Source organism: Callorhinchus milii, unplaced genomic scaffold (assembly GCF_018977255.1).
Source record: "Callorhinchus milii isolate IMCB2004 unplaced genomic scaffold, IMCB_Cmil_1.0 Scaffold4, whole genome shotgun sequence".
Classification (NCBI taxonomy): Eukaryota; Metazoa; Chordata; class Chondrichthyes; order Chimaeriformes; family Callorhinchidae; genus Callorhinchus; species Callorhinchus milii.
Window position 1 is genome coordinate 26,397,002 of NW_024704745.1, and position 13,578 is coordinate 26,410,579.

Below are 13,578 nucleotides of genomic sequence, written 5' to 3' on the forward strand. Positions count from 1 at the left end.
GAAGACGTGATAAGGTACTACATCAAATGGAAGGATTATTATTATTATTATTAAGAGGTTACTGAGAGCATTCAATATAGATATGACAGACAATCAAACATTCCAGAGTAATCTCTCTTAGCTATATTTTCAATTTAGTGCTGAATTAAAGGAAGGTTTTTGCTGTGCATCCATATCAAATCTTAACGGATTAAGACTACCCATATTTATTTCAAATTCCAAAGAACAGACTTAGAATGCTTTCAATCCATCAGTTCAAACCAGAGAGGGAAGGGAATATAAAATAAGTAGTGTAAAAAAAAGGAAGTGTTTATTTGGAAACCACATGTTACAACCATTTGTGCTATGGAATAGAATAGAGATACACTTGCCTCCATTGGTACCAAACTTTAATTGATACAGTTACAATTCTCCGAGAAGATGATAACTTTATGTTTTGAAAGTATCTTCTTCAATCCTTTCCCAAGACTAACAACTTTTTGGAGTATGAAATCATGCAGCTCTTGAATGCATCATAAATATGATTCATGTTTGCTCTTAGAAAAATGTTACCTCTCCTCACGGTCTATAATTGGCTTATTTTAGAAGCAATTTTTTTTTATGAATGATTGTATACAAGTATATTTTTGAATATGGGTTTTAGCCATGTCTCAGTGGAGCCTTGTAACAATGCTTAAGATTGTTTGTAAATGTTCAGTACTGTTAATGATGGAATAATATATTGGTTACATAATTACTAATAGTTAAAATTGCTACTTAATATACAACTGCTCCGATCTAATCTATTGAATTGATCTAGACTGACTTGTGATGAACAAGGTGCATACTTATGTCTCCTTCCCCATGAAAGAGAAACACTATCTGGATTGAGAACTGGTCGATTTCAAAAAGTGTATACCTTTCGCAATATTTGTAACAACTCAGAAATCACCTATGCGTAAAACGTCACTACAATTTGTGGCAATTTCATCATAATCAGAGTTACATTAAATGCAAGTAATGTTATAGCAAAAAAAGAGTTGAACAATGAACAGAACATTTTAGAAAGATGTGCAATATTACAGACAGCCAGTCGCCATAATTTATTTCCAAACAGACCACTAACATTTAACAAAATGAAGTGAGCATGATCAGATGAGGTGGTGCTTGAAACTTCAGTGATAGACGACAGGATAAACTCACAGGAACTCTTCAGCCTGACTAATTAAAATGAGAAAGCTTGAGCCAAGTAAAACTGAACGTTCCTCAACAGTATTATCTACCTAACGTAACATGTTAAAGGTTGTGTTGTTACAATACTGTATCCCAGACTATTTGGAGAAAATGAGATACATGATGCAATAATTATTATTGATTATGATTATCACAAGAAAAAAATGTCATTCAAGCCTGTCCTTAGCTTTGGGTCTACCCCACTCACCATCCCCCACCCACCCACCCACCCATCCACACACACACACACACAATCTTTGGGAGAATAGTTTCGCCCAGCCTCACTAAACATTGATCAATTGATGACAATTGTTTTCCACAAGCAAAGGCCACCATTATTGCCAATGGAGGAGCTCTGATTGTCCCAGCTTTGGTATAATGATTGGGCTCGAAGCTTTCAGCGACAGCCAAGGAATATCAAAGCGAGGAGTTTGAGCTGCTTTACAAGACAATATCTGAACTGACTCCCCCCCCCCCCCCCACCCCCCACTGACAGATTCAGCACTGCAGTAAGGCCCAAAGGTTTTATGTACTACAATTGATGTTTTCAATTGCTTAACTCAGCATTTGAGTGTCGCTTCAATGTGAATTCACCTTAACTTAATCAGTATCTTCTGAAGTGGCAAGTACTCAATGTCAGCTATCGGATCAGGAAGAAGAATCTCGGATACAAAGAGGCAATCAAAGATTGCAGAACAATATTTTGGAAAAGGCACCAAATCAAATTATTGTATCAAAGTCCAGGCTTCATGTGGCAGGAGGCGACTGCTAATACTAATCACCGCACTTAGTGCCTACATTTATCTCCCTACTCCATTCATCTTGGCATCAAATTAAACAGCTGCTATACACTCCAAGATGCTACTCACATGAAGAGCGCTATATAAATGCAAGTTGTAAATTTTAGAGATTAGTTGCTTAATAACTCTATGAATTATTTTATACTTTGACCGTGTTTTTTCCCCAAACTCAATATGACATAGTCAAAATGTCTAATCCATATTGGACCCAACCGTGAAAATAATAATAATAAAAATAATCCTTCCATTTGATATAGCGCCGGAAGGATATCTCAAAGTGTAGTGACTGCATATTTGAGAGTGAACATGGCAGCCAATTTGAACACAGTAATGTCCCACAAATAGCCACTAAGTGAATAACTTTGTTTTATTTGGGGGATTGTTGGCCAGGACACTGGGAGAAACTCCCTTCTTTTTTTGAGTAGTGCCATTGGATTTTTTACAATCCACCTGAACAGGCAGATGGGACCTCGGTTTAACAACTATACAATGACTATTTAATTCATCAATGTCAGTAAAAACACAATTTTTAAAATACAAGCTTCAACCAGAGCTTCTTAACACAACATGATTTTGTCTCCTAATGCCAGTTCTATAACTTCCAATTCATTATTTTCTTGTAAGCATTAGTACATTGTCTCCTTACCAATCCATTTGATGAACAAATTGTTGGTTTGGTTTATTGTTTTAACTCATGCAAAGCCAAAATTTGAAGATTAAAGTCCATAAAATGTTTCTATAAAAATGTTTAAAAATCATGTATCATTGAAAAAGTGCCAAAAGATCAAAGTACAATGAAAAGACAACATTTCACACTCTTCAGTCTGATCATTTTGCTACTTGATTCTTTTGTTCGCTGGCTGAAATAAATAGATTAGAGCTGGCCAGAGGAGTCATTTTTCTAGCTGGAAAATAAGACCTTGGATTAGCGCATACTAAAAAGAGGAACTATATCAGTGAAAGAACATACTGTACACTAACATCCTGAGGAACAAAAAAATCATATAAAGGATGGTATAGATAATTGAGTAGAATTAGCACAGCTGAAATAAAATAAATTTGCCATGGGATAGATTTTGAGGCTTATTTATTGGTGTTCATATTAACACAGACCACCTAGGAAACATATTCATACATTGCTATAAAACAGATTAAGAGCTTTGCAAATATTTGTTATCCAAAGTCAGCCTTTTGGTGTATAGTAGGAGTCCAAAATCACAGCTCTATGTTCAGTGAAGCAATTTCTCCTTCTAAATTCATAACCTTCAAGTTCTGTACTCATGCAATTGTGACTGAGACAAACATAATCTCAAGGGAAGTCATTGCTGCATCTCATGTAAATGACATAATCCTGCAGATTTGCAATCAAGTGTGATATTCCAGCACACCCACAACATCTCTTCAGTATGTAATAATGTGCTGCAAAGAAGCTCAGTAACATATTAGTCAAGAGGGAACCACATGGCTGAGTCTCTACTGTGGCTGCACTTACAACCACCATTCATATGGATGATTTGTTTCTATCAGTTCTCCTACAGATTGCTAGGTGGGGTTTCCCATCACAAAGGAAAGCTTACAATTTGCACGAGAATTTAGTTTGTTACATATGGCAGCCATGGCATTAATATTGATAATGTTGATGTGTGCCTAAGAGCTAAACATACAATTTAGTTAGTGACTCAACATGGATTTTAGTGCTGGCAAAGGAATATTCAACTACAATTCAGCTCTTTCTTTATATTTCTTCGGTACCGTTTCTCACAGCCTGAATATTATAAAGGAAAATCTCTGGGAATGTATGGATGTCTTCCAGTCACCTCCTGTTCCTGTGGTTTATGTTTTAATTGCACGAGGTTGAGGCAGTCTGAGGGCTAATATTTTGTGTAGAATTCATCCTGGAGCGATAAATCATTGTGGTTCTCTTGAATGGTGTAGATATAATTTAATGACTTAATATAAAGTACTGAAGTGAAAGAGGAACATTGTTCTTCAGTAGGATGAAAAGATGTACAGTTTATTCATATTAATGAAAGTTGATGCTGTAATCCATCCAAATTGCAGTTATATTGACAACAAATATTAGCAATTATGTAGAAAGCAAAGCAATAAAAAAATTGCACAATTCATATTGCAGAATTAATGTACTACAATAAAAATTTCTCTTAGACAAAAACAAGATCTTGCATTTATATAGCACCCTTCACGTGGGGTAGCATCTCGGAGCACTTATTGATGTGCTTATCCAGGATGATCTGAACTATCCCAACAAAGGCAATAGTGGGTCTCTTTCAGGAGGGAGATTTGTAAGTTATTAGTACTGTGCACCTTGCACGGAGAAAAATGCATCAGTGGCAGGTACCACATTTATTTAGGTATGGTATTAGGCTGTAAAATGCTGTATATTCAACAAAGAATCACAGACCAATTAGAAATAGACTTCACTGTAGTCTTCTAGTGGAGTAAAATTCTTATGGATGAGGGTGACACACATCAGCTCTTTGTGGTTCCTCGCTGTGAATGTCACATTTTCAATTCTAACAGACACATGTCATAAAAATAGTAGTGAACAGTAGTTATACCTGGGAATGGAAAAATTAGACCCTCAGGCTCCCTGCTTGAAGCAACTGGTGTGCTGCTGAGATACAAGTAGTAGGGTGTAATGTTTCAATACGCTTAATTCCAGCACGACAAAGCAAACTGGCCCACTCCATAACTAATCGGACACTGTTTTCTTTTTACAAATTGAATGTATTTTAAAATCCTCAGAAATTGATGACATCAGAGTTCAAGAGGAATAGATTCACAAAAATGTTGTACAACATTAATGGCCCACAAATAAAGTGTTTGCCACCTTTCTGTGGCCTGTGGGTGTGTTTGGAAACTCTAGTGACATAATACTGCCACAGGTAGTGCAGCTCTTCTGATAATAATAATCCTTGCATTTGATATAATTCTTTATTATGTTGTCAAGATATCTCAAAGCACTTCACAGGATATACTATAAAGTGAACTGACTATTTTGTGGGAGGAACATGTCACTCTGTCTGTCCAGCGCCTTGGGATGTCCTCCTGACATGAAAGGCACTTTACAAATATGATTTTGTTGTTAAAGTGGAGTTACTCTCAAATCTATCATTAAGAAATAGATTTGAAGAATATTGATCTGATAAATATCACCAGTGATTTATTACATCAAACACCACATTTCTTATCAACTTGCACAGTACTTTTGTTAACCTTTGCTGAATGTTTTTAATGAAAATGGAATAACTAATATATGCAAAATCATGTTGTTCCTGACAATACAGTAGCCCTCATATTCATTATTATTGAAATTCTTTCTATTCCCTTTTTTTTAGAATATTTTTAATTTCATTTACTGCTGAAATTCTGCAATGTGTGAATTTGCTTTCTGTAGAGTTTCAAAAAATAAGCAGCGATTTCTAATGAGATTCCTTAATAAGAAATCCAAGTGGGGATTGTTTGCTCTGATGATACATTATCATACAGAATTCTTGCAATTTACTGTGTTTGCAGTGCCCTGAGAAATAATCCTGCATGAAGGGTGTTGTATAAATGCAAGTCGTTGCTGTGACTGCTTTCTGATTTCCTTTTTAAGGAATGTCATTAGAATTATACTCTTATTGGATCCCAACAAAACATTATAACTTTTAACTATCAAGTGCAAAGCTATGTCAGTTATAAATGTCAATGTTTTGTTTCTTACTTAACAGATCACTCGGGAAGGAGAAATGAGAATTATGTCTTGAAGCCAAAACAGTGACATATATTTGAATCTTCTTTATTCATCTCAAGATGTGGATGACACCAGAAGGCCAGCATTTATTGCTCAACCCTGGTTACCCTCAGCAGGCATCCTCCCAACATGGAAAGCGCTTTACAAATGTAATTTGTCGTTGTTGCTAGGCCATTTCAGATGATGCCAAGAATCAACCACATAATGTGGGACTAGAGCTACTGTAAGCCTGATAAGGAAGGATGGCCATTTTCTTTTCCTGAAGGACATTAGTAAATCATTTATTGTTTTCTACAAGAATCTAGCACCCTTGTGGCCAATTTTTTTACTGGTGCTCGCTCAATTTGTTCTGATGAAAATTATGTGGCAGAGATTCAAACTCTTCACCTTTGCGTTGCTAGTAATGGCATACAAAACAAAACATTTTTTGTACAGTGCCTTTCACATCAGGAGGAAATCTCAAGGTGCTAATCAGGGATCCGCACTCGAGCTGGTAGTTGGGACAGTAGGGGTGAATAGCAGGGAGGGTAAGGGTATGAGGGTGGCCGAAAGTCCGTTCGAAGAGGAGCAACCTGAGACAGGTTTTGAAGGAGGCAAGTGAGGGAGCAAGATGGAGGGATTGTGGGATGGAGTTCCAGAGAGTCGGGGCAGAGAAGTTGAAGTCCCGCTCGCCAATGATGGGCAGGCAAGGTGGGGATGTGAAGCAGGCCGAAGCCTGCTGAGTGGAGGGAGTGGATAGATTGGTAGGGGTTAGGAGGTCCCAGAGGTAGGGAGGAGCAAGGCTGTGGAGAGCTTTGAAGGGGATGACCAGGATCTTGAACTGTATCCTCTGACTGATGGGGAGCCAGTGGAGCCAGGTGAGGGTCAGGGTGATAGGGTCATGGAGCCTGGTGTTGGAGAGGATATGGGCTACAGAGTTCTGGACGATCTACAGCCTGTGGAGGGAGGAGTTGGGGAGGCCAACAAGCAGAGAGTTTCCATAGTTGAGCCTAGATGTGATGAATATGTGGATGAGGGTCTCGGTGTCCTCTGGTGAGAGACAGTGGCGGAGACCTATAAACAAATCAACCTGTCCATTTCCTCTGCTAGGCAGGCACTGGCCTGTTTCATGTCCTTTGCCCTGCATTGGTGGTCATGCCTTCAGCCCCCACCATCTGAAATTCCAGCCCATTTTGCCCCTTCTTTAAGACCCATCTCAAGACCTACCTCTTCGACTGTATCTTCGGCCATCCTCCCAAATCCCCTACTCTCCACCTCTCTTGATTCCAACCCTCAGTTCAGGTGAAATCCATTAACTGTCCCTGCCCTGGGACGTGCTTCCGAGGTGAAAGATGCTATATAAATGTAATTTGTTGTCGTTGTTGCTGTTGTTAAAGGAAGGTTCTCTTATGATACTACATTGAAACTAGTAAAATGGCAGGCTTTTAAAAAAAAGGTTGAGGAAAGTGGATTATTAAAAAAGCAAAATTAATTATTCCCTTCCACATTAACTTGGCACAAATTGCTTCAGTTGCTTATGTATATCTTAATGGAAATGTTTAACCTTGATAACATAGTTTGTGATTCCCAGCTGAGTAGATTTTTGTCACAATTCCAAGCAAACTCAGCAGATTGAATAGAGTAAAGAAATGGTTATATGTTTGAGGTCCATTGAGCCGATGCACTGTGATTACTTTCTTTAGATAGTACAAGAATGAAACTATATAATTGTATCAAATTGTAAAGGAAAAATTGTAGGCAAATAAACATTGTTGGAAAATAGCTGTGGTTTATTTTGTTGACTTCAATGATTTGAAGGTATGAAAATAATAATAATCCTTAATAATCCTTGCATTTGATATAACGCTTTATCATGTCTTCAAGATGTCTCAAAGCGCTTCACAGAATATACTGTAAAGTGAATTGACTATATATTCTGTGGGCGGAAAGCGGCAGGCTATTGCGCACAGCAGTGTCCCACAAACAGTCGTGGATTGAGTGACCACATTATTATTATTATTTTTGAAGGGATTATTACCCCCAGACAAGCGATCTGCCAATCAACTAACAACCGGGTTCCTACATACTGGTAGGTAAACAGAGGCGTGTGGAGGAAGGAAACTTGCCCTGCGAGGAATCGAACCCGGGTCCCCTCGATTGCGAGGCGAGTGCTCAAACCACTAAGCTACAGGACTCCAAATACAAAAATGGGCCATAGTAGTATTCCATACTCTTGTAGCTTCTATTAAAGAAACTGTGATGCATTGGCATTAGAGTTCACATTCATTACCTATGAGGTTTGCATTTGATATAGCTCCTTATCATGTCTTCTAGATGTCTCAAATCTCTTCACAGAATATACTGTAAAGTGAATTTACTTTTGCATATATATTATATTATATTTTGTGCAAAACGGAGTTCTACGAACAGTCGTGGCTTGAGTGACTAAATTTTTAAATTTTATTTTAGTATCAAGTGGGTTTCCATTTACTGTGAGGTAAACAGAGGCATGTGGAGTAAGGAAACTTGTGCAACGTTTAGCCCTGCCTGGGAATCGAACCTAGGTCCTCTCGCTTTTGTGGTCCAACCATATTACAGCAGTACCTTGAGCAATGTGGGATGAGATATGCAGCTAGTTATCCAACATGGCCACAAATAATAAATTGGAAAATGAAAGTTGCTTTTGCTATGTATAATATTTGTTTATTTTTCTATATTAAATATATAATATTTTGAACCAATAGTCTAGTTTGATATTCCATTGCAGTGCTAGAGGTGCTGTCCTTTGGGTGAGAAGTTAAATTAAGGTCCCATCTGCCTGATCAGGTGGATATTAAAGATCGCAAGGCACTATTTAAAAAGAGAAGGCTGTTTCTCCAGGTCACTCTAATAAAATTAGTCATTTGCTCCCTTCTGAAGGCCTGAGAATCAGTTTTAAGGCCTCATAAACAAGCTATAATCTACAAAATCTCACAATCTTGTTGGGATAATCACATCTGTTAGCCAAATAATTAATTCATTACAACAATTCCAGTCACTTGCCTAGAGATATGATATTATTATTGATCAAATAAATAATTTTATATTCACAGCACCTAAGGAATCTAATAATTGTATATTGTAGAATTAATCAATAATTGAATAAGGTGACATTCACCCATTAATGATTTTGATTACATTCTGAAGCTTTACCATCAGTTATTTTATGATACTGTCCATCTGTGCACATTGCCTGCTCCAATGACCTAGCTAATAAAGCTTGGCTTCATTGCAATTTTATCTTCAGCAATACTTCTTGTGCTACTGTTTAACATGTTGTATCATTTGAATATACCACATTAGCATGTGTATGAGGTATATTGAGAAACTTTTTATCCAGAAATTAAGAATGTTTGAAATTGTTTATTTCTTAACACTTTGATATATTTACTCTGAAAATACATTCAGTTGTAATACAGCTCCTATCTAATTTTAAAAAACTTTTTCCTTCCCACTCACCTCAGTTCACATGCCCAACTCGAGTGCACAGCCAAGTGTCATTTTCTTTGGGATGTTCTTCTGATATGATACGGTTTAAATACAAATTGTACTGTATATTTTTCATTGTAAGTATTTCTATGAGGCATTTAAGACCCACATTGTTATTATTTATAATGTGTCATATGTAGCTTGACCTGATAGAAGTGAGCTATCACCATTTGTCCCAAGTAGCCCTACCTCTAACTTGTGAGTGAGATCCTTATTTGACCATTTGACATAAACTGCCTTAAAAATTCAAACGTTGTTTAACCCTCATGATTTGCATCTATTAAAATCTAGTCTCTCAAGAAGCTTAAAAAAATATTTAGCAAAACCGACTGCCTAATTTGTGAGATCTATTTTGAGATACATCAAGGTTGTAAATGAACTGTTTCTCATAGTGTCTTCAAACAAAATGTTACTGTAAATCAGTGATATAAATGCATTTTGACTGGATATTAATATATTGTCAATTAGAGAATTCTAAGTTAACTGTTACATGTAACCCTTACATGTATTTACCATTAGCTGCTTTATTGAAGGGGTGGTGCTGGGAATATATCTCTTCTGTTTTCGGTGTAAGATATAATTTTATGAATTGGATAGCAAAATCCAACATTGTAAGATTTCATATAACATGATGAAATGGCGAGTTCTGTAAAAATCGAGGAACGTTGTGAAAAAGTCACAACATTGATTAGTTGTCTGCAAAACAAGTCATTTTTTAACATCTGATTTATTTTACAATATATACATCTCTGTCTGATACGTTCAGGAATAGGTTTTGGCACCATTAAAACCCACACTGTCCTGTGAAAAATTTTGAAAAATTTCAGCGCCTTGGGACGTCCTCCTGACGTGAAAGGCGCTTTATAAATGGAATCTTGTTGTTGTTGTTGTTGAGACACCCTCCCTTCGTGAAAGTCAATATAACAAATGCAAGGATTATTAATATTATTATCCGACTAACCAGCAGTCGATTGCTGCAATCCATGAGTTGGCTTTGTGCCTAATCATTGTGAGAAAGTCCTTATTTAATAAACCGACTACATTGTGGCGGACTGCTGAGGGTGATAGCCTAGCTCACAAGCCAGATTCAGCTGAAGAAGGTCAATTGGCACATTCCATCTCATCCTTCCAGATTAACCATGTTACCTCCCATTATTAAATCAAGCACTTTTTTAAAAAAGAAATGAATCCAGCATCCTGGCCTCAACCACTCTTCCTGGTAATTCATTCCAGTTGTTATTTTGTCCTTTGAGTACAAAAAATACTTCATTGTGTCCACCCCAAAATTACCCTTTGCCACCCTAAACTTTTGTCCTTTCATTTTGCTGCCTCAACACATCCAAATCCATACGTATTGCTCTGTGTTTACTTTCTCAATTCCCTTTAAAATCTTATATAACTATAAAGTTTCCTCTGAGATGCTTCCTATCAAGACAGAAGAGTTGTAATTTGTAGAATCGTTGCTCATATCTAATTCCTCTAACATTGGGGATCATGTTCTAGAGCCTTTTTGTGGCTGGGATCATTTCTGTTAGATGTAGCCTGACCAGAAATCCTCATCCACGCTTTCATCACTACCCACCTCAATTATTCCAATGCCCTCCTTTCCAGGCTCTCCATCTCCGCCAGTCATAAAATCCAATTAATTCAAAACTTCACCGCTCGTATACTCTCTTGCACCAAACTCTGTACCATCATCACAACCAGTCCTTGCCAGGCTCCACCGGCTCCCTATCACAGAATGGATCGACTTCAAGATCATCATGTTTGTCTACAAATTGCCTCATGGCCTGACACCTTCCTACCTCTTTAACCTGCTTACTTCCCACTCCACCACCCAACAACTCTGCTCGTCTGGCTCTGGTCTCCTGCTTGTCCCCTCCATTCCCACCATCAGCAGCCATGCTTTCAATCACTATGGCCCAAAAGTTTGGAACTCACTCCCTCAATCCCACTGCCTTGCCTCCCCTTGCCTGATTTCAGATCATGCCTGAAGAACTAGATTATGAGCTCAAAGTCCAGACACATGGCTTGAAAAGTGCTACCAATTGATATATAATGTATTAATACCCTGAATACCAAATGAATACAACAGAAAGAAACATTATATTTGCATTGCCTTCTATTTGCATACATTGGTATTCAGGTCAGTGAACATTCCTCATGTTCAACAAATCCAAGCAGACAAAACAAATATTTTTAGATTTCATACCATAGAGGGTGAAATACAGTTAACAATTCATGAGATATGGTTAAGAATGAGAATAAGGGTCACCTATGGATTGAATTTCCAGAAGACATTACCTGAACACAGTTGTATGTGCACATTATCTTCCTAGAGCAATTAAGCAAAATAAGCCTTTGCATTAACTTCCACATTGGTGCAGACATGCAAAGCATTATTGCAGTGAAAGAATAACGATGTTCAAATTGTGCCTGAGTGTACCACTCAGCTGCAATTGAAAAAAAGGAAATTAGAACTTGACCCTGATTCCTCAACCAAATGGCTGAGTCGAAACATAAATTGATGACCTTGAACTAGTGATAGGTGCAATGGGAAGAGTAACAAAGTAAGGATTTTTTGTAATCATATTTAAACAGGTTTAATAAAATAAATTTATGGCTGGGTATTAAAAACCTTGCTTTGTTTTTCTCTTATCAATTTCTCTTCTCCTCTCTTCCTCTCCTGTAGGTCTTTAACCCATTTTTCCTTTCAAGGTGCAACTCTCCTGCCTGCTTAAACACCTTGTGTTTTATCCCCTTGTTCCCTTCACATTCACAAAATATACATTCTTACAGACAATGAGTTTTCATGTAAATCAGATCCCTTTCAGACAACAACATTGTTTACCTGAGACAGTTCCTGTTAGCTGTGGCAAGTAAATGACCAAAACACCACCATGCAAACATGAAGGAAACATTCTAACAGACACAGAGTCTCCATTCAAACGAATATTCAATCGATTTTGCAGGTTCCCTAGTCATGAAATTACCACCGCCACAATACAACCACATTTATAAGGATTTGGATTTTTTTAGGTAACTAGGCCAGTAGGTGGCAGTTATGGTTCAATGTGAATAAGAATCGAATAATTGTACAGGAGCAAGCAACAACATGCGAGAGAAGGTGGATTATCCTTCAATTATTGAGAAATTTACTTGGCAGTGACAGAATATTATTTTTATTTGTTGGTGCATTTACCAATATTAATGACATTATTTTCCATTTGGTGAATGTTGTGATCTTGGCAGCAAGTGTATATTATTCTAATCTTTTTCGGTAAATATAGTAATGAAATCCCATTATAGATACATATGATCAGCAAATTTAGCAAGCGGACAATGAGCCTTGTGTGTAAAATGGAGCTCTGAGGCTAATTGTGAATGGACCCATGAAGCCATCAACTCAGTGCTTGCCTGCAGTAAAGAAAAGGCAAATTGATACTAGTCCATTAGCGAAGAGGTTATATTATTAGGTATCTATGGCATTGATTAGACGCCATCTAATTTACTCTATGTATTTCTGGCCATCTGATCAGTGGAAGGACATGCTTGCCCTTCAGATGATGCAGTTTACGGCAAATTAGGCACTTGTTGATGTCAAGAATTCAAGTTAAAAGGAAAGGTTAAAAATATTGGGTTTATTCTCCTTGGAAATGGTGAACTAACTGACATTTTCAGGGTCATGAAGGAAATTGAGAAAGCTGATCCAGGGAAATTGTTCACTCTGGCAAAGGGTTCAAATACCAGGGAAGATAATAATTAGAAATTTAGGAGTGCCAGAGGAGTAAGGTCAAAATGCCTGTAGATGGGTTTTAGATCAATTACAAAAGGATGGGTATGTTGTCCTTTATGACTTTGTGTTCCTGAATTTTCTCACGTTCCGTTCTCGGTTTTTTTTGTCTTTCACTTTTCTCTGAGGCAGGGTGCAGAGGAGATTTAAAGGGATGTTACCAGGCATTGGTTTGTCCTTTGAACAGATGATAAAGAAACTGGGACTATTTTCATTGGAACACAAAAGGCTGAGGGAAGACCTCATCGAGGTCCTTAAAATCTTGAATGATTTTAATAGAGTTGATGATAGGGAGAAAGTATTTTTGCTGGTCAGTGAGTCAGTGACAAGAGGGGCATCAATTTAAGGCTACTAGCAAAGGAACAAAAAGTGTGATTAGGAGGAATTTTTATTCACATGAAGAATTGTTAGAATATACGGTGGCCAAGGCAGAATCCTTATGCTAGCTTTCAAGAAGAAAATAGGTATCTAAACAATACTAATTTACAGTAGTATGCCTAAACATTAGG